The 23,175-nt window shown below is 43.8% G+C and overlaps 1 long non-coding RNA gene across 1 annotated transcript; it reads left to right on the top strand.

The window, feature by feature from the left end:
* Nucleotides 1–697: 697 nt before the first annotated feature.
* LOC104971101 (uncharacterized) lies at nt 698–20,809 on the top strand. The gene is made up of 3 exons (XR_804657.4): nt 698–868; nt 12,024–12,097; nt 20,365–20,809. It is a non-coding gene; the product is annotated as an uncharacterized lncRNA (long non-coding RNA).
* Nucleotides 20,810–23,175: the final 2,366 nt, after the last annotated feature.

The following is a 23,175-nucleotide window of genomic DNA, read 5'->3' as shown; positions in this document are numbered from 1 at the left end:
CAAAAACAATATCTATTTTACTTGCTTGTTTAATGTCTAATGCAATTTGGTAGGCTATTGCTTAATATTTAGTTGATGTAAACACCGGCTGTTATTAAAAATTCAAGAGTTCTTAGTATAGAAGGAATAAAGGATGCCCATTGTTCTTAAGATTTATTTAGCTAAACTATCATCTGCCTCACCAGGAAAAATAAGAAACCGAAGCAACTGTGGCAAATCATTTGCCCAAGAATGCCACTTTAAAATCCTAGTGAAGATATCAGGTACTACAGCATAGAAGTTCTGTAAACTGATACATGCTGTATTTCATTGATTTCAGCATTTTTTTTTTCAGTATTATAACTGTAGGTAGATTCCAGAAGACTCGCATATATTTAAATTATCTAAAGATCTGGTTAAACATGATCAAACTAATTCCCCTCTTTCATTGCCCTCTGTAGGGTCTCCTACCCTGAGTGATTGGTTATAATGGACAGGATGTGACAGATGCCACCCCCGGGCCCCATAAGGTAAGGCATCTGAAGGAGGGTCGGAAAAGCCTGTGACAGAGTTAGAGGGAAGGAGGGATGATGGTGACTACCATAGAGCCAGCATGGTCCCACCAGTAATTTCAAGAGGGAAAACAAGAGTTCTTGCAGTTTCCAGAAACAGGATTGACTGCCAGCTCCTTGCCATCCTCCGCCTTAGACTGGCTATGGGAGAACAGGCAGGCACACGCAGGCTGACAGCTCTTGCCTGTGACAGCTCCAGCTGACACATATACAGTGCCAGCCTTCCCAGGCCCTGGGAGAAGCGGGGTGAGCTGGGATGAGGTGAAGGAAAACCCCGAAGTAAAACAGAGACGATGGGAGAATTGGAGGCCGGGGTGGTGAGTGTGGTATAAGGTGCCCTGTGGAGGCTGAGTGGAAGCGCGGATGAGGGCATGAGACAGAAAGCCTGGGGCTGCCTGGTGGGCCTCCTAGAGGGGCGTGGGCATGTTTGCAGAGGAAGCTGTGGGGGCATGTGCGTGTGCAGAAGGTATATTAGGGAGGGGTTTTATTGATGTAGGCGTGGGAGGGTGTGTGCTGCAGGGTGTGGAATGCGAGGGTGGAGAGAAAAAAGAGTGAGGAGGCTGGGAGGACTTTCATGGAGTGCCAGGAACACCCATTTCACAAAGGAGAACTGCCAGCTGCCAGAGGGTCAGATCTCCTTGTGGGAACGGATCAGCTCCCCACGCTGGATTCTGGCCACAGATCCTACCCTGCCAGATTTCTGACCCCAAAAGGGAGGGACACAGTTACTGGATTTTTACCACACCCTGATCCATGATCTTTCCCAGGGACTGATGTTTTTGCTTGCGTTATTATCATAGTGTTGGTCACAGAGCAGTATTTCTTGGCAGACAGTCTGGTGAATAGAACTATAAATTAGAAAGAAAAGAGTTTCTTGTTTTGGTTTCTTTCATGTGCTTTCTGATGGCCTTTGGAACCGTGCTGTAATATTTCTGTGTCTTGGTTCCCAATTTTCTTAGTAAGAAGAAAGACTACATCAACCAGCTAAGGGAAATATAATGTAAAATAACTGCAATGAATAAATAATTATAAAGACAACTAGATAATAAATTTTAATCCAGTGTGAGAAAGAATTTTCATGAATTACAACTATTCAAAACTAGGAGGAGGTGAAACAGGAGGTAAGGGGACAGGGCTTAACCTTTGAAAGAATGACATAGTCAAAGATTATAGGACATAAATTGGTTAGAACCAACTAGATGCAAGATGGTGGAAGATCTGACTTCCCAGTGGACCTTGAGCCTCATTACTGTATGTAATACACTAGCATGCTAAATGACGCACGCAGAGTCCTGACCATAAAATGCCAAAAAGTGGGCAGTGGACCGATTCCTGGAAGTCCCTGCCCCTTCTCCAAAGTAGTTGGAATAATCCTCCCATTCATTAGCCTATGAAATTACCCAGCTCACAAAAACTAACCACTCCATATTTCAACGCTGCTCTTACCTTTTGAGACAGACTGCATTCTCTCTAAGGGATGTGTATCTCTGTAGATAAATCCACTTCTTAACCTATCACTTTGTCTCTCACTGAATTCTTTCTTCAACGAGACATAAAGAACCTGGGCTTCATTAAGTCCTGAGACCAGGTGTGGGTTCAAGGCTCAATCTGAACTGTGCAATTTCAGCGGTATTTGTCTGTCATGTCATTAGATATGTTCAAATAGAGGGAAGAGGACCAGTTGTTGGGTGTCTAGCAGCAAATGAGGTGTGTATTTAAGATATCCTGAAGACTTATGTAAAAACCCTGAGATGTTATGATTCTAGGACTACACAATGCTTTAAGCAATACAGAATTATTTCACACATTAAAGTGCCTTAGATATGAAATGATCATAGTATTAAATGGTCAACTAACAAAGAATGTCTCTGTGTGATTAGCACTGTTATTGGACAGGCTGTATGTACAGCACAGAAATACAGAGAGAACTTGAGGCCCAAGTACTCCACAGTAACCCTGAAGCAAACTGAATATAGAGAAGAAGGCCCTGTCATATACCAGCGGGTAGTATTCAATGCAAACAGGCTGGAACTCTGATCAGTCATTCCTGAATAGCCTCGATTCTTATGAGCCATGCAGTCCAACTTTGTGTAGTCCTGAAAGAAGACGAGGCGGTGGCACGGGTGAAGAATCCTCCTGCCAATGCAGGAGATGCTGGAGACAAGGATCTGATCCCTGGGTGGGGACAATCCCCTGGAGGAGCGCATGGCAACCTCCTCCAGTATTCTTCCCTGGAGAATCCCATGGACAGAGGAGCCTCGCGCTCTATGGTCCGCAGGGCTGCAGAGTCAGACACAACTGAAGCGACTTAGCAAGAAAGAAGACCACAGGTGTTCTCTTCAGTGATTAAAAAAAACTGTCAGATGTCTGCAAAGCACCAAGTACAGATAACTACGAAGTGCTCATTTGAGAGATAGTCAAGAAGTCCTTCGGATAAGGCAATGGCACCCCACTCCAGTGCTCTTGCCTGGAAAATTCCATGGACAGAGGAGCCTAGTGGGCTGCAGTCCATGGGGTCACTGAGGGTCGGACACGACTGAGCAACTTCACTTTCACTTTTCACTTTCATGCATTGGAGAAGGAAATGGCAACCCACTCCAGTATTCTTGCCTGGAGAATCCCAGGGACAGGGGAGCCTGGTGGGCTGCTGTCTCTGGGGTCGCACAGAGTTGGACACGACTGAAGCGACTTAGCAGCAGCAGCAAGAAGTCCTTAGAGCATCCTTAGCTTTCCGAGTACTGCTGACAAGTCTCCTCAAATGTCAGTGTGCCTTTTAATTACCTGGGGATGGATCAAAATGCAGATTCTGATTTAGTAGGCATGGGGTGGGCCTGAGATTCTAGTCAATATACGAAATAGTTCCCTTTTTTTAAGCATGCATCAAATGATGTGTTCTAAAACTTATTAATTAATTCATTGTATTTTTGGCTGTGCAGGGTCTTTTTGTTGCTGCCCCAGGCTTTCTCCGGCTGCAGCAAGCAGGGCTCCTCTCTAGTTGCTGTGGACAGGCTTCTCATTTCGGTGGCTCCTCTTGCTGAGCAGCACGGACTCCAGGGCACATGGGTTTCAATAGTTGCGGCATCTGGGTTCTAGAGCTCGGGCTCAGTAGTTGCGGTGCATGGGCTTAGTTGCCCTGTGGCTTGTGGGATCTTTGTTTCTGGATCAGGGATCAAATTCGTTTCCCCTAAGTGGCAGGCAGCTTCTTAACCACTGAGCCACCAGGGAAGCCCTTCAATATATTTCAAAGAGATACCGATGATACTTGTCCACAGGTCACTCAGAGAAGCCAGGCTGTAGAATCTACAATGTAGACGAAAGTGCTGAGGGAGTTGCAGGTATTCACCTATTTGACGCTGCATTAGGAGAATAAGGTTCAACACTACCCCGTGCATGGAATCACAAAACCCATAGTATACAAGGAACAGAGCCTTGTGATGCCCTTTGAAAACCATAATATGTCTCTGTTTACTGGCCAAAATTTATTATGTGAGGGAGTATGAAATCTGTCTGGACCTGGATTGACATCTCCTTCCCTGGTGGCTCAGATGGTAAAGAATCCACCTGCAATGCCGGAGACCCAGGTTCCATCCCTGGGACAGGAAGATCCTCTGGAGAAGGACGTCAACCCACTCCAGTGTACCTGCCTGGAGAATTCCATGGACAGGGGAGCCTAGTAGGCTATGGTCGGGGGTCACAAAAAGTCCAACACATTTTCAAATTTTTCAACTAGAGCAGTGATAACGTGGTCTCTTAGGGTAAATGTCAGCAAAGTCTTGAGAATGCCAAACTACACTGACAAGGAAATGAAGTATATTTTAGTCCCTTCTTACCTGTCTTTTCCCTTCTTAGAACATGCTTTTCCCTAAGAGGCTACCTTGATCTTTTCTCTCAGGGCTTCGACCTCAACTAATTATCTTAATATCCTCCATTGAAGTAGACAGTAAGGAATTTAAGGTGCAACCTTTCCCTGGGGAATCTGTAAGACTCCACATCTTCAGGACACTAAAGGATAAGACGCTATCAGGAAAATGTCAGACCCTGTGACAGGTAGAAAAGTATATTTTAATAGGTGGACTTGCTTTAAATGGCCTTTTCACATCTCTGCAGATTGACATTACCCAGGATGAAAGGAGTAGGGGAAATGACAGTGCTGGGAGAAGTCTTGAGAAGGGTCTCGGTCTCATTCTGACTCCTCAGGATTGAGAAGGTCAAAAGATGGAAGCTTCAGTCCAAAGGAAAGACATCTGAGCACATGAACTAGCAAAGGTTGTTAACCATCTTCTCAATGGTGACTGATTTATTTTGCATCAATGAATCAGAACTAATTAGATTCCACCCTGTTTCTCACCTCAGAATAGATAGTAACTAATGTTGTACCATATATTTTTAACTATATTATAAATGTAGGAATTCTTTGCTTCAGCCATCCACAACTTAGCTCCCCAGCAGTACTGTCCATCTGGAACACAACTATAAACCAAGAATTATGCAAAAAATTCCCCTCGTAGGCAAATAGATGTCATTACATTCACATGGAAGCTCGTAAGACCTAAAGATCTTAGAATTTACATAATCGACATCTCCCACCTCACAACGGTAATTCATTACTGACAATCAGCTGTTGTACATGAAACAAGCTGACTGGACTCCTGTTTCCCATTATTTCAAATGGGGAAAATTATAACGTGTCACACATCGGCCCTAAACCACCACCAAATTTCTAAAAACGTAGTGAAACCATAGTAAGATGTGAACATGTAAGTAACAAATGACATATTATGAAGTAAAATGACTCAGCAAGCTTACTGATTATAAAAGAACGGACACAGAAGTTACCAGCTGCTCTTTGTATCAGTTTCACATCTTAGTACCAGTGACACAGAAACTCATCTTTATTGATGATGTGCACTTTTAAAAGTCTGTGCACATGATTCTATCAGTTAAAGAAAGAAAGTGAAAGTGAAGTCGCTCAGTTGTGTCCGACTCTTTGCGACCCCATGGACTGTAGCCTAATCAGGCTCCTCCATCCATGGGATTTTCCAGGCAAGAGTGCTGGAGTGGATTGCCATTTCCTTCTCCAGGGGATCTTCCCGACCCAGGTATCGAACCCGGGTCTCCCACATTGCAGGCAGACTCATTACCGTCTGAGCCACCAGGGAAGCCTCTATCAGTTACTTCCCTGCATATTTGCTTTTAAAAAATGTTCTACTGAGGTTTGAGTATGTAAGCATGTATTTTCCCCATAAAAATATCAGCCCCAAAATGATATGCTGAGAGTGATGTATGTTCTGTGAAGTTGGGTGTTAAAAACCAAGAGATATTCTATGAGAAGATGTAAACTGGGGAGGTTTGCAGCGTATGTCTGCTGGCATGCTGGAGTCCACGTATATTGGTTCATGGGAGTCAGTTATTAAATTCGCTGGAGTTTAGAAAGCTGGTTGATGTCACATTGATAACTCAAAATTGGACATGATGGAGTATTTACACCACACCACAAAAACAGATGAATACTACATGTCAAGGACTCCTCTCACCCCCATGGGTGCTGGCTGTTGAGCACTTGCACACCACCAAGTACGCCTGGACTGTATCTCACCAAGTGTAAGCTATCATTGGTTACTATAGGTTATATTACAGTAAGGATATGCTAGACTCAGGGTGTGGCGAAAGCAAACCCCACACGCCAGGGGCTTACACAACAAAAGTTTGTTTCATGCTACAAGGAGAGTCCCTTGAGGTTTCTGTACGACTTGGTCACTCAGGAACCATGAGTGATAAAGGCCCCATTGTCTCTATGAGAGGTTCAGGGTTTACTAGGTGAGAAAAGCGACTGGCAATCAAGACCTAGTTTTCCTATGCTTGGAACACAAGTCACTTTCCATCCACATCCTCTGGCCAGAACTGGTATCATGCACAGTCTATTTAGAAAGAGCACAGACAGGTGAGGACACTCTTCAGTCACATGAACCATTTATTTACATGTGTCTAAGCTGGGGGTGGGGGAGGGAAACACTGTCAAACTGTGCCTTTAGGCTATACTCTTGAGAGTCCCTTGGACTGCAAGGAGATCCAACCAGTCCATTCTGAAGGAGATCAGCCCTGGGTGTTCACTGGAAGGACTAATGCTGAAGCTGAAGCTCCAGTACTTTGGCCACCTCATGCAAAGAGTTGACTCACTGGAAAAGACTCTGATACTGGGAGGGACTGGGGGCAGGAGGAGAAGGGGACGACAGAGGATGAGATGGCTGGATGGCATCACGGACTGGATAGACGTTGAGTCTGAGTGAACTCCGGGAGTTGGTGATGGGCAGGGAGGCCTGGCGTGCTGCAATTTATGGGGTCGCAAAGAGTCAGTAACGACTGAGCGACTGAACTGAACTGATAGCACAGAATGAGTTATTTGAGACCACAGATTTTTAAAAATCTTTTGTTACTCTTTTGCATGCTGAAGAGGGTAAATTAATCAAAATAAATCAGTTAAAGTATTTCATAGGGCTTCCCTGGTGGCTCAGAGGTAAGATTCTGCCTGCCAATGGAGAAGATGCAGGTCTGATCCCTGGGTTGGGCAGATCCCTTGGAGTAGGAAATAGAAACCCCCTCCAGTATCCTTGCCTGGAAAATTTCATGGACAGAGGAGCCTGGCAGGCTACAATCCATGGGGCTGCAAAGAGTCAGACACAACTAAGCAACTCAGGGTGCACACAAAGTATTCTATTAAAAAAAGGCAAATCAAAACTACAATGAGGTACCACTTCACACCAGTCAGAATGGTCCTTAAAGGTCTACAAATAACAAATGCTAGAGAGGGCATGGAGAAAAGGGAACCCTTTCACAAGGTTGGTGGGAATGTAAGTTCGTACAGCCACTATGGAAAACAGTACAGAGGTTCCTCAAAAAACTAAAAATAGAGTTGCCACACGATCCAGCCATCCCACTCCTGGGCATATATCTGGACAAAACTCTAATTCGAACAGATTCACGCACTCCTATGTTCATGGCTGCACTATTCACAACAGCCAAGACATGGAAACAACCTAAATGTCTATCAACAGATGAACGGATAAAGATGATGAGATCCATACACACGATGGAATACTCCTCAGCCATAAAAAATGCAATAGTGCCATTTGCAGGAACATGAATGGACCTAAAGATTATTATGCTAAATGAAGTAAGTCAGAAAGAGAAAGACAAACATCATCTGATATCGCTTATATGTGGAATCTAAAATATGACACAAATGAATACATCTATGACACAGAAACAGACCCACAGACATAGACAACAGACCTGTGGTTGTCAAGGTGGCGGGGGATGCAGTGGGAGGTTGAGATTAGCAGATGCAAACCAGTACACACAAAATGGAACACACAAAATGGATAAACGAGAAGGTCCTATCATATGGAACAAGGAACTGTATTCAATATCCCATGATAAGCCATAACGGAAATGAATAGGAAAAAGAATGTATATATATGCATAAATGAATCACTTTGCTATTCAGCAGAAATTAAAACAACATTGCAAATGAACTATATTTTGGTAAAAAAAAGTATTCTCTGAAACTTCTGTACATGTAGGGGCTTATTGTTTTGAATCACTTTTGAATCAGTAACTGGTATCTGTGATTTTCTACAGACACCATGCCACCAAGAGCATGGGGGAGGCAGCATTTCTTAAAAGTGTTCCATTTTTAGCTCAACAAGTTTTCCCAAACCAGTAACACCCATTATGCATGTTTTAAATGTGGAGCTTTATGAATCCTCCTGGGAGTTGCTGGAAGGTTTTCAGACAACAGGTTTATACTGTCTCAGATAGCCTCAAACGATTTGCTGTCTGAAGCGCTGCAGTTGTCCAATCAGGCCCTGATGGGAACAGCCAAGTCATGATATTTTCAGTAGGCTCATTTTTTAATGGACTAATTTCTCATGGATGTAGGCAACTATGTCATGAACACTGCTTGGCAAAGTGTGATTGTTAAAGTGTGACTGTCATGGATTGCATCCTGATTTCAGAGATGTTGAAATGTAAAAATTAAAATGAATAAGATAAAATAAGTGTGTTTTAGAATCTATTAAAAGACACTTACCTAAGGGGGAAATTGCACTAAAACTTAGCCTTAAAGATCTTTGAAAACTTGATGGACAGAGGATGGAGAAAAGGGATTTAAAAGCTATGTCAGTTTTTTTCTCCCTAGAGATGACAGCTAGAATTCACCTTCAGGCTAGACTGTTCTCTCTTATTTGGGGAAAATTCAACAGAATGAGTCCTTTAGGTGTCAAATCTAAGCAAAGGCCTTGTTCTGAATTGGTGATTTTCAATCAGGGTGACTCTGAGTTGCTAAACATCTTTGTTTTATAACTCAACAATAAATGTCTGTTTTGTAATCTGAAGAATTACATCTCTGCACATTGTATTTCCCTTGATAAATGTTTATTATCGTGAAAGAGTGAATTTAGGCTTTATTGTACCTATAAAGTATCACTAATTCATTTGGAGATCTGTACACTCTTGTTCAGAAGCAAAATCTAGAGATTGTGTGGAGAAGGATTAGGCAAGTTTGCATGTCACTAGCGGACAGCCCTGCCAAGGACAGAAATGCCCTTGGTAGGCCTCAACCGGGCCCAGACTGTTCATGTCTGTGGGCTGTGTGTGTGCTAAGTTGCTTCAGTCATGTCCCACTCTTTGCAACCCCATGGACTGTAGCCCACCAGCTCCCAGGGTCCATGGGATTCTCCAGGCAAGGATACTACAGTGGGTTGCCATGCTCTGCTCCAGGGGATCTTCCCTACCCAGGGATCGAACTCGAGTCTCTTACGCCCTGCATTGGCAGGCAGGTTCTTTACCACTAGCGCCACCCGGGAAGCCCTGTCTGTGGGCTGCTGCTACTGCTGCTGCTACGTCGCTTCAGTCGTGTCCAACTCTGTGTGACCCCAGAGACAGCAGCCCACCAGGCTCCCCTGTCCCTGGGATTCTCCAGGCAAGAACACTGGAGTGGGTTGCCATTTCCTTCTCCAATGCATGAAAGTGAAAAGTAAAAGTGAAGTCACTCAGTCGTGTCCGACTTTTATCGATCCCATGGACTGCAGCCTACCAGGCTCCTCCGTCCATGGGATTTTCCAGACAAGAGTACTGGAGTGGGGTGCCATTGCCTTGTGGACTACATAAGGTCAAATAATCTAGAATGTATTGATACTGTACTGGTATGTTTTGATGCATTATCCTACAGGGAACCATGAGACAAGTTCATGATTCTGTTGGTCTGTCATCTTAGGAAAAGTAATGAGTCGCTAGCCAATGATAACTGGAGAAGTGGGCTCCAAACCAGGGGAAGGAAACACCTCCTTCCCATGTCTGGAGCTCGGCAGTGGGCTTGTGCTTGGAGTTGTGGATACCTTTGACCTGCTTCTGGGGTTGGCCTGAGCAGGACAGAGATGGGAGCTACACAGGCAAATCTTTGTGGAGGACTCAGAATGGGTCTGAGCCTCGCTGGGTTTGGGGTAAGCTCATCTGGTAGCTCAGGGGTCCCCAACCTTTTTGGCACCAGGGACTGGTTTCATGGAAGGCCATTTTGCCATGGACCAGGAGGCAGAGGGGATGGTTTCAGGATGATTCAAGTGCATTACATTTGTTGTGCACTTTGTTTCTATTATATTAGCTTTCACCTCAGATCATCAGGCATTAGGTCCCGGAGGCTGGGGACCGGGGAGCCAAATCCAGCAGCGGGGCTATGATGTCCTTCTCCTCTGTTACTCCCCACACTTCAGTTAAGCTTGTTAAAGGTGCAGCCTGGTCTCTGAGGGCTGCAGTGAGTTAAGGGGAGGTCTGCTGCATAGCTGAGATGACATGATACAGAAGGGAGTTGGGGGCTTTGCTCTGAAGTCAAAGAGGTGGGAGCTGCATATTAGGAGTGAAAGGGCTTTCCCTGCAAGCCCACTCACAAGGCTGAAAAGAGAAGCCTGAAAAACAGGAGAGAAGATTTTAAAAATCTTACATAAAGGAAGCACAAATACTGAAAGAAATGAAAAACACAACCACAAAAAGTCTGTGGGTCTAGGTGAGAGTCAAATAGCACCACACACCTGAGCTGGGTCCTAACACAGCACTCTCTTACAGCCCAGCACACATCTGAGCTGGGTCCTAACACAGCACTCTCTTACAGCCCAGTACGAAATGCACAGTTGTCACGGCAATTCCAAGTTCTCAGGGAAAGGTTTAAGGTCACATGAAACTTCATACCCACCATTGAGAAAAATGTTTATGTAATTTGTTAATGTAAAGAAAATCCTTATGATACAGAAGCTTAGCCCTCAGTTACTTGAAATCTAACCTGAGTACCGTGGGTGCTGAGAAACTCGGAGAGTCCGAGAGCTGCCTGTTCAATTCACGGCACTGGCACTCCAGGACATTTCGAAGATAAACACGGTGTTTCCCCTGAAAGCATTTGGAGACGTTCCCTGTGTGTTTCTAACAATGCTCTAGCAGCTCATATGAATCAAACAAGCATGAATTTATCTAAATCTTCATTTATCCTATTTATATTTGTAAACTACGCAACATCTTGAGGATAATGAGTTCCATATGTTTACTACCCACTGTATAAAGTAATGCCATCTTTTATTTGTCTTTAAACTACTTTCATAGCATTTCAATGGATGCCCTGAAACATTCCAGGATTTGAGATGCTCTCACTCGAGAGCCACAGCTAGCACAGACAGGGCTTTAGGCGGGTAAGGAAAGCCATGCCCTCTGGGCACTCGAGTGGAGGAATGGGCACTCCCTTTTTGGAGCAAGTGCACAGACCAGTAAGCCGAGCATGGCTTCAGTCCTGGCTGGGTCTCCTCCTGGCTCCCTGCCCCTCATATGCCCTTATCTGCTGCCCTGCTGGGCGCAGCTGGCACGGAGCTACACAGCGCTCCTGGGTTCATCAAGATTGTACATATTTTGATAATATCCTTTCTCAGTGATCATCTTTCTAAGGGATCTTAGTCTTTCCGTTAATTCTTAATTTAGAGCCTATTGACCCTGCTCTGTCTTTCCTGGGATGTGGGGTTGTGGCAGTTATAAAACAGGGGTCAGAGGAACAGGGCAGTAACGATTCTATTTCCAGGATTTCTAATGATTTCAATAATTCAGAGAGGACCATTTTAGGACCATAGGTTAGGTTAATTTTCCCAAGACTCACTTACTGTCTGCTGATGGCCCATGCAGAGTTACTAGCTACTTTTCTAACCATTTCCCAAGCTTGATGAGGTATCATTTCATTTTTATCTATATCAGTTCAGACCTGTATCACCTGTCCAGGTCCCCTTTCAGATTTCATTCTCTACTTCCTTTCTGTAAATATGTTTAAATCCTAATCAAGAACTATCACAATGTAAGGATAATATAATTTTAAGAAAAAATACTGAAGATGATGACTTCATTCCCCTTCTCTTAAAAAATAAATCTTTAAATCTGTTCTTTTTCTAGATAAACTCACCGAGCCCAGGGGTGATGCTCGGGTGATACTGAGTGAAAGAACGAATACCTACAGTCCTCTTACGGTCAGTTTGTTTTTGCTGCATTTGTTGTGTGGAAGCAGCCTCTGCTGGAAACATGTGCGAGCTCCTTCTTCTCCTTGTTCTCAGTGAACACTGGCATCTTAGTGATGTTTGGTTTAGACGCCAGATCTCTTCAGCAGTTAAGTCTATCCAATAAAATTCAATTCTTCAATTTTCTTTCATCCCAGGTCTTTGTCCCCATATTCAAAATACTTCAAGCATTTCTAAAACTAAAATTTCAATAATATCTATGGATAAAATACATATTTTTCTTCTCCCTACCACAGTAGATATTTTCTGGTGGAGAAATATTCTATACCAAATTCAACTATTAGAGGTTTTTATCTTGAGCATTTTCTCTTCAATGGAGAATTCTGTTAATTTCACATTGTTTAAAGAAATTTTTAATTATTATAAAAAACTTTAAAACACATAGTTATAGAGTGATCAGTAAAAAGCATCCCCAAATACCTATCATACTGCTTCAACAATTTTCAATAGCTCTTGAGTTTAATTTAGTATAAAAAAACACCTCGACTTCTGATGTCACTGCGATGTCTGAAATTCTCAGATTCTTCCTCTTCTTGTGAGGATTTTTATTTTATTCCACAACCTCTTGTGGAAGGTTGAGAATGTTGTGTGATCATCAGCTCCCAATACCTCCAGGTCTGTAGTCCACAGGAGGACAGGAGCTGTGGACGTAATCCCTAGTCGCCAGGTGTTTGAGTGCCGCTCCCCTATTGCTGTTGCTGGTTATTTCTTTTTGCTAATGGAGACAGTTCTCTGAGGGTTTCTCATATTTCTGCACACCTGTGAGCAAAGCACTGAGTTACCCTTTGTTCCTTTAAAAGGATTTTGTATAGTAAGCAGCCTTGGAAGTGAAGGTAGTTTCTCTCTGGAACAAAGGGTGGGCATACTTCTTGGCATTATAAAGAGATCCTGGGTCCCTGAGCTTGGGGTCTTTCTGTAACATGACCTACTGCACAGGCAGAGGTCACCTGATCCTACTCTCATCCCCCCATGGGAACTGGGAACTGACATAAAAATGCTGATGCTCAGGTTGTTGCTAGGATTGTAATAAACCTCATCTTTGACCTAGGAATCGCAGGCTTTCATCATGACACTGTGGCAGGCTAACTTTTTGGTTTACAAGGAGGGCAAGTGCAGACCCTTTAGGGTTCTTGACAGTTTTGGCAATGATGGTGGGACGATGACAAAGACGTGGCTTTCTGAAACAGGAAGCATGAGGGCCTCCCAGGCCAATTAACGGGATTTGAGGAAAGTCCAAGGGAATCAGTACTGAACTGCAAATGGTATGGCCAACTAGGAAATAAATGTTTGTTTGCTTGTCTTTTTTAAAATTTTATTTTATTTCCTGCTAAATTGAAGGAATTTGGTAGGTACTTGCAGGCTGAATTATTAGGAAGGAGTTTCAGAGACAGTTGCCTGACCAGTGAGTGCCCTGCTTATTGCTAACTCTTCTCTGGGTGAAGGAACTTTCCTCACCAACCCAGGGGTCAAACTCTAATCTACCCCACTGTAATAGCCAATAGATGGGAAAGCAACAGTTAGAACTGGACATGGAACAACGGACTGGTTCAAAATTGGGAAAAGAGTACTCAAGGCTGTATATTATCATCCTACTTATTTAACTTATATGCAGAGTACATCATGAGAAATGCCAGGCTGGATGAAACAGGAATCAGGATTACTGGGAGAAATATCAACAACCTGATATGCAGATGATACCACTCTAAGGGCAGAAAGCGAAGAGGAACTAAAGAGCCTCTTGATGAGGGTGAAGAAGGAGAGTGAAAAAGCTGACTTAAAACTCAGTATTCGAAACACTAAGATCATGGCATTTGGTCCCATCACTTCATGACAAAGAGATGGGGAAAAAGTAGAAACAGTGGCATATTTTATTTTCTTGGGCTCCAAAATCACTGCGGATGGTGATGTAGCTATGAAATTAAAATATGCCAGCTCCTTGGAAGTAAAGCTATGACAAACCTAGACAACGTATTCAAAAGCAGAGACATTACTTTGCCGACAAAGGTATGAATAGTCAAAACTATGGTTTTTCCAGTAGTAGAAAGGTAAAGATGTGAGAGTCAGACCATAAGGAAGGCTGAGCACCGAAGAACTGCTGCTTTTGAATTATGGTGCTGGAGAAGACTCTTGAGAGTCCCTTCCTCAGCAAGGAGATCAAACAACTCAATCCTAAAGGAAATCAACCCTGAATATTCATTGGAAGGACTGATGCTGATGCTGAAGCTCCAATACTTTGGCCACCTGATGTGAAGAGCCAACTCAGTGCAAAAGACTCTGATGCTGGGAAAGATTGAGGGCAAGAGGAGAAGGGGGTGGAAGAAGTTGAGATGTTTTGATAGCACCACCGATTCAATGGATATGAGTTTGAGCAAACTGGGAGATAGTTAAGGACAGGGAAGCCTGGCGTACTGCAATTCATGGGGTCACACAGTCGGACATGACTTAGTGAATTGAATAAACAACAACACTAAGATTCATCTCGGTTGGCAGAAGGTTCCACTTGCATTCAGACAAGTTACAGGGACCCACATCCATACTGAGCATGAAAGGAAGAAAAACTGCTATCATTATGGGCAAAAACCAGACAAATATAGAGCTTTGGCTGATTTGCTTAGGAATTGAGGATGTGGAGTGTGTAAAGTTTATTAAGGAAGAATGACAACTAGGCTTTCGCACAACAAATCCTCCTGCAACCTCTAATGCTAACTTTTGATCCATTTGGAGATGACAGTAAAAGGTCTCAGACTTTTTCTGCAGTGGATTCTGGCTTCTATAAGGCAACACTGACCTTCATGGGGAGATTTTTTTCTGACACAGAAAAACTCCATGGGAAACCACAGATATGGCATTGACAACAAGCCAGTACTCTGGAATGGGTATCTAATGTTGATGAATGAGGAAATGATGTCATCCTACCTCTTCAGACCTCAGCCACACTGGGGAGAAACAGTTAGATATGGGGTCAATATTTTCCCATCCCTAAGGAAGGTCGACAGAGAAGGCAATGGCACCCCACTCCAGTACTCTTGCCTGGAAAATCCCATGGATGGAGGAGCCTGGTAGGCTGCAGTCCATGTGGTCGTGAAGAGTCAGACACGACTGAGCAACTTCCTTTCACTTTTCACTTTCATGCATTGGAGAAGGAAATGGCAACCCACTCCAGTATTCTTGCCTGGAGAATCCCAGGGACGGGGGAGCCTGGTGGGCTGCCGTCTGTGGGGTCGCACAGAGTCAGACACGACTGAAGCGACTTAGCAGCAGCAGCAGCAGCAAGGAAGGTCAAAGGCCACACACATCTATCTCAGTAAGCTGGGAATCTCGGAGTGAATCAAACTTTTACGGCTCTGTTAAACACAGGAGTCCAAGACACTGTTACACCTGGACATGTGGGAGGAAAATGCACGCAGATTCAGCTAACGGGGTTTGGGCAGCCTTCACAGAGGGGACGGAGAAGCTAGTCTGACTTTGGGGGTGGGGCACTTTGAGTCAATTTAATGTACAGATGTTGCTGCTTTTACATCTTTATGTCAGTAAGAATTGATGCTTTTACTTCCCTCTCTCATAAGTGCCAGAGAGGAGTCTCCACAATTGAGAAGAGCTGCATGTAGAGAATGCTGATAGGACACAAACGTTTTTAATGATGCCGAGGGGAATCTGGTATCCCTGGAGAAGCACTAAACACACACGGAGGCCTTGCCATGCAAACGAGACTGATCTTGATCAAGTGCCAGTGGTGTGGCGTCATTTGTCTGTAACATGCCACTAATCTGTAAAATAGATTTGGGTGCAGTCACAGGGTCTAGCAAAGTTGACGCTGTGAGGCAACAGCTGATTTTGGTTGCCAGGACATTTTCCAGCATGTAGTGAGTGCCTCTACCCTCCGATGTCCAAAGTTTTCAATACATAAGTCAGTAGTCACCAATCTTTTTGGCACCAGGGATAAGTTTCACTGAAGACAATTTTTCTACTGACAGGGGCGGGGGTGGGGGGAGGGTTAGTGTTGGGGCAGGCCAGGTGGATGGTTTCAGGATGATTCAAGTATATCACATTTAATGTGTACTTTATTTCTATTCTTATCACATCAGCTCCACCTCAGATCATCAGATCATTAAATCTTGGAGAGTGCGGACACCTGTTATACATGATGCATTGTCAATGGGCAAGTCAGAAGCCTCAGTTCAACTACTCTTACTGCAGTATTCAGTTCAGTTCAGTCGCGCGGTCGTGTCTGACTCTTTGCGACTCCATAAATCGCAGCACGCCAGGCCTCCCTGTCCATTACCAACTCCCAGAGTTTACCCAAACTCATGTCCATCAAGTCAGTGATGCCATCCAGCCATCTCATCCTCTGTCGGCCCCTTCTCCCCCTTCTCCTCCTGCCCCCAATCCCTCCCAGCATCAGAGTCTTTTCCAATGAGTCAACTCTTCGCATGAGGTGGCCAAAGTACTGGAGTTTCAGCTTTAGCATCAGTCCTTCCAAAGAAATCCCAGGGCTGATCTCCTTTAGGATAGACTGGTTGGATCTCCTTATAGTTCTCTCCTTACAGGAGAGGATCTGGTTGGATCTCCTTACAGGACTCTCAAGAGTATTCTCCAACACCACAGTTCAAAAGCATCAATTCTTCGGCACTCAGCTTTCTTCACAGTTCAACTTTCACATCTATATATGACCACTGGAAAAACCATAGCCTTGACTAGACGGACCTTTGTTGGCAAAGTAATGTCTCTGCTTTTGAATATGATATCTAGGTTGGTCATAACTTTTCTTCCAAGGAGTAAGCATCTTTTAATTTCATGGCTGCAATCCCCATCTGCAGTGATTTTGGAGCCCAAAAAAATAAAGTCTGTCACTGTTTCCACTGTTTCTCCATCTATTTCCCATGAAGTGATGGGACCAGATGCCATGATCTTAGTTTTCTGAATGTTGAGCTTTAAGCCAACTTTTTCACTCTCCACTTTCACTTTCATCAAGAGGCTTTTGAGTTCCTCTTCACTCTCTGCCATAAGGGTGGTATCATCTGCATATCTGAGGTTATTGATATTTCTCCCAGCAATCTTGATTTCAGCTTGTGCTTCTTCCAGCCCAGCGTTTCTCATGATGTACTCTGCATAGAAGTTAAATAAGCAGGGTGACAATATACAGCCTTGACGTACTCCTTTTCCTATTTGGAACCAGTCTGTTGTTCCATGTCCAGTTCTAACTGTTGCTTCCTGACCTGCATATAGATCATATCCCTATTGATAGATGTGGCAATTTTATTGATAAAGTGGAAATTTATTGATAAATCCAGATAAAAATTCAGGAGTCTGATGACCAATTAAAGTTTCTTGAAACAATGAGGGTAGATTCACAATACTCAGTATCTCTGGCAGAAACAAAACAAAACAAAACAAAACAAAAAACCTGCTGTCTCTTTGCCCTTCTATCACCAAAAAGGAGGCCCATGTGGGACAGCTTGAGTATTGGAGACGGTATCTGGTTCTTTACATGCGCTAATTTGCAAATTAGCATCCTTTGGATGAAGCCCAAACCTAGAGACTGCCTTGGAAGCTGTATGGAAAGTTATTGAAATAACACACTCTCTAATCTGGGGGCCCAAATCTCTAATGATCCCTCTGAGTTACAAAATTCTGTGACTAATGGTTTTGTTGACTGCAGCCTCTAGCAAAAGGAGGCTGTCTCCACCCAGGGATGCTCCTGTGACGTTTTAGATTCATTATGTCCCTGATGAAACTACCAAAGATCTTCTTTTTAAAAAGTAGCTCTTAGCGTGCCACTGTGCTCTTATCAACACTGAATGCCTGACCCATGGAAACCTTGTGACTCTCTGATGTGATATTCCTATTTTGGGTGAGTCACCTCAGATTCAATGACTAACAGAGGGGGACAGTCCCGATAAGTTTCACTTGTCAAATGAAAACAGCACCTTCAAGAACACAACCAGCTTGGCCTCCACAGCACCTAGATTTTACACGTAGAAGTGGTACCTGTTCCTTTAGGGGAAACTTTATGCCCTATTACTAGCTTTGTACAAAAGTAACTACAGTTTTGCACTGCTGAACTTTGCCATTTGATATGGAATACATTCTTAAATAAATGTGGTTATGTTACATATCATTTTAATGCACATCTCTCCTTTTTACTTTTTTTTTTTTTTTGCTAATGACATTGTGCTGTGCTTAGTTGCTCAGTCTTGTCTGACTCTTTACAACCCCACAGACTGCAGCCCTCCAGGCTCCTCTGTCCGTGGGGATTCTCCATGCAAGAATACTGGAGTGAGTTGCCATGCCCTCCTCCACAGGATCTTTCCAACCCAGGGATCGAACCCAAGTGTCCCCCACTGCAGGTAGATTCTTTACTGTTTTACTTGATGCTTATTTTATATTTATTTTAGACTACGGAAATGATGTTAGACAAAAAGCAGATTCAAGTGATTTTCTTATTTGAGTTCAAAATGGGTTGTAAAGCAGTGGAGACAACTTTCAACATCAGCAACGCATTTGGCCCAGAAACTGCTATCAAATGTACGGTGCAGTGGTGGTTCAAGAACTTTTGCCGAGGAGACGAGGGCCTTGAAGGTGAGGAGGGCAGGGGCTGGCCTTGAAGGTGAGAAGGGCAGTGGCTGGCCATCGGAAGTTGACAACAACCGAGAGCATCATCGAAACTGATCCTCCTGAAACTACACGAGAAACTGCCCAAGAACTCAATGTTGAGCATTCTATGGTCACCAGGCATTTGAAGCAAACTGGAAAGGTGAAAAAGCTCTATGATATGTGGGTGCCTCATGAGCTGATAGAAAATTTTTAAAAATGTCATTTTGAAGTGTTGTCTTCTCTTATTCTATGCAACAACAATGAAACATTTCTCCACTGGATTGTGACATGTGACAAAAAGTGGATTTTATATGACAACCGGCAACAACCAGCTCAGTGGTTAGACCAAGAAGAAGCTCCAAAGCACTTCCCAAAGCCAAACTTGCACCAAAAAAAGGTCATGGTCACCGTTTAGTGGTCTGCTGCTGGTCTGATCCACTACAGCTTTCTGAATCCTGATGAAACCATTACATCTGAGAAGTATGCTCAGCAAACTGATAACTGCAATGCCTATAGCCAGCATTGGTCAACAGAAAGGCCCAATTCTTCTCCATGACGGTGTCAACTGCATATTGCACAACCAACACATCAAAAGTTGAATAAATTGGGATATGAAGTTTTGCCTCATCTGCCATATTCACCTGATGCCAACCGACTACCACTTCTTCAAGTATCTGGACAACTTTTTGCAGGAAAAGGCTTCCACAACCAGCAGAATACAGAAAATGCTTTCCAAGAGTTCATCGAATCCTGAAGCACAGGTGTTTATGTTACAGGAATAAGCAAACATTTCTCGGTGGCAAAAATGTTTTGATTGTAATGGTTCCAATTTTAATTAATAAAGATGTGTTTGAGCCTACCGTGGCCCTTGAAACTAATCCAGGTGAAGTTTTTGGCTCTCTGGACCATCTACAGTCTGACAGTGGTGTGCTTTTTATCACAAGCCACTCAACAATGGGCTGGCCAGTCAAGGTATCTGATGGACCTTCCATGCTTCCTGCCATCCACAGGCATCTGGTATTGTTGAACTCTGAAATGGGCTCCTAGATAACTGACTCAACAATATTTCCAACTCTAACTCCTTCACCTCCTCCTGGTCCACATACCTTAGGAAGATAATTATATCACTAAATGCAACTCTCCCCAGAAGGGGATCACTTTCTCTCAGTTGCTTCCAGGGTAATGATTAGGATGAAAGGGGTAGGAAGTTATTAGCACAATATATCGTCCTATCTGGGCTTCGCATGTGGTGCAGTGGTAAAGAATTCACCTGCCACTGCAGGAAATGCAAGAGAATGGTTCAATCCCTGGGTCAGGAAGATCCCCTGGAGTCGGGCATGGCAACCCATTATAGTATTCCTGCCTGGAAAATCATGGACAGAGGAGCCTGGAGGGCTACAGCCCACGGGATCACAAAGAGTTGGATACAACTGAGTGTGCGTACACACACACAGAGTCCTAATTAAAAATTTTAGGACTCTTCCCTGACCATTCCCAGGTAAGATGCTTTTACTTTTCTCCTAATAGCAACCCGGGCCAAAACAGTTGGTTTGCCCACTATTGCTATGAATAATAAATTGTCCTTTGTCTCTGACTTCTTCTTCTTTTCTTATTTCTTCTACCAGAACACCTGAAACTATGGCAGGCTAACTTGCCAGCTCGCAGAGCACAGTATCAGACTCTTCAGAGCTCTTGACACCATGCCAGCACTGAACAGCAATCACAGCGCAGAGCTCTACAGAAATGAGGCCGACTTCCTAACTTTCTTCCTCGTGTTGTCAGACCGAGAGTGATAACTTTGTTACGTGCTCTTGTGGACTCAGCAAGATTGTACAAAGAACATTTTGACCAAAAAAATGAAAATGAGTAGGATCCAGGCACTACTTGTTCCTTTCGTATTACCATGCAGGGGAAGAAACCGTGTATTTTCTTTGCCAGTTGCCGTCAGGTTTATTGGGCTCCGGGTGTGATTACCCATGGGAGAGTGTGCCTCTTAAGGACCTTTCCTCAGTGGCCACACAGTGGGTACAACAAAGAACCTGATTACAGTAAAGATTGTATGCAGCACAACTCAGGGTGGCCTAATTAAATCTCGTATCATGGCTGACAGCTGTGAATTTGTTTAAAGAATTTGTTGTGAAAGCTCCTCTGATGTTTACTATTGTTACTCAGACTTCATGCAGTGAGATTATAGTTCAGGAGGTCCCTGATACTGGAGGGTTAATGCTAGCTCTCACTGTGCGTGTGAACGTGTGCGTGCGCACACGGACTGCCCTTCAGAACCTTTTAATACGTCAAATCAAGGCAGAGGGAGAGAGCTGTTTTCTCATTTACTGAGAAAGGTTTCTGCAGTTACCTTAAAACACAACTTCAAAAGGCCTTTGTGTATATTACTTGATGTGTAACAATTCTGACACGCAGTGCTTCGCACGCTTTCACACACGTGTGACAGCTGCGAACTCATGGAAACCCTGAGGCTTTCCTCCAGGCTTAGGGGCCTGGGTTGAAGATAAGTCAAAGACAGACCTGAGACTGGTCATGGACAGCTGGATGATAATACATTATTGCTGTTGGGGAATCTGTTGATGCTTCAGCAAACATTCATTGCTGCTGCTGCTAAGTCACTTCAGTCGTTTCCGACTCTGTGCGACCCCGTGGACTGCAGCCCACCAGGCTCCTCCACCCATGGGATTTTCCAGGCAAGAGTCCTGGAGTGGGTTGCCATTGCCTTCTCCGAAACATTCATTAGGTACCTGCTATCTGCAGGTATTGAATGAGACACGAAGAATACACAGATGTCAAAATATTCGCCTAAATGTTTGATGTAAAGCTGTCAATCCATGGGAGGCAACCATTAATAGGTCTGTAAACCAGTAATTATTCTACATATAAGATATATAAGATGTTAAACGGGGGCTTCCCTGGTGGCTCAGCAGTAAAGAATCCACCTGCCAATGCAGGAGACACAGGTTCAGTCCATGATCCAGGAAGATCTTACATGCCAAGGAGCAACTAAGCCCCTTTGCCACTGCGTTGAGACTGTGCTCTGGAACCTGGGAGCTGGGACTGCTGAAGGCCGCATGCCCTAGAGCTCATGTTCCACGGGAAGAACAGCCACCGCAAAAGAAGCCCACACACTGCAACCAGACAGCAGCTCCCACTCGCCACAACCAGAGAAAAGCCTGCGCAGCAACGAAGACCCAGCACACCCAAAGTAAATACATATAAATAGAATTTTAAAAAATTTAAAGATGTCACATGGGAATACAGAGGAGAAAATGATTAATTGTGCCTGGGATTAAAAAAGAAAATTGAGAGTAGACAGTGGTTTTGGGGTCTACTACCACGTTTGGGACTGGTGCATACAACCCTGCATTCTGGGCACTGTGAGGCTCAGACACTCCAGAGGTGCAGCCAGAAAGGTAAGCTTTGGAGCCACATAGCTTTGGGTTTGAATTTTAGCTCAATGACTAACAACCAGTTATCAGTTATATGATAGGCTTCCCTGGTGGCTCAGACGGGTAAAGCATCTGTCTGCAATGCAGGAGACCGGGGTTTGATCCCTGGGTTGGGAAGATCCCCTGGAGAAGGAAATGGCAGCCCACTCTAGTATTCTTGCCTGGAAAATCCCATGGACGGCGGAGCCTGGTAGGCTGCTGTCCATGGGGTTGCAAAGAGTCGGACACGACTGAGCGACTTCACTTCACTTCACTTTACTTCACTTCAAGGAATTTATTAACCTCTGTCAAAGCAGGTTTCTTTACTGTCAAAAGAGGAACTGGCGTTTAACAGTCTGACATAAATTGTAGCAATATTTTCTTTGAGCAGTCTCCCAAGGCAAAACAAATAAAAGCAAAAATAAGCAAGTGGGACCTAATCAAATTTAAAAGCTTTCGCACAACAAAGGAAATTCATCAAAAAAATGAAAAAACCTGGGGGATGGAAGAAAGTATTTGCAAATGATGCTACCAACAAGAACTTAATATTCCAAATATACAGACAGTGCATACAGTACAATATTGAAAATACAAACAACCTGATTAAAAAATGAGTAGAAGACCTAAACAGACATTTTTCCAAAGAAGACATACAGATGCCCAACACACACATGAAGAGATGCTTGACATCACGAATTATTACAGAAATGCAAATCAAAGCTACAATGAGATAGCTCCTCACACTGGTCAGAATGGCCATCATTGAAGAGCCTACAAATAATAACTGCTGGAGAGCGTGTGAAGAAAAGGGAGTCCTCCTACACTGTTGGAGGGAATGTAAACCGGTGCAGCCACTATGGAGAACAGTATAGAGATTCCTCAAAATACTAAAAACAGAGCTATAATACAATCCAGCAATCCTAGTCCTGGTATATATCTGGGAAAAACAAAAACTCTAATTAAAAAAGATAAATGCACACCAGTTTTTATAGTGGCACC

The sequence above is a fragment of the Bos taurus genome, chromosome 2 (assembly GCF_002263795.3).
Source record: "Bos taurus isolate L1 Dominette 01449 registration number 42190680 breed Hereford chromosome 2, ARS-UCD2.0, whole genome shotgun sequence".
Lineage (NCBI taxonomy): Eukaryota > Metazoa > Chordata > Mammalia > Artiodactyla > Bovidae > Bos > Bos taurus.
The sequence above is the reverse complement of the archived record's forward strand: the minus strand, read 5'-3'. Positions and strand labels throughout refer to the sequence as shown.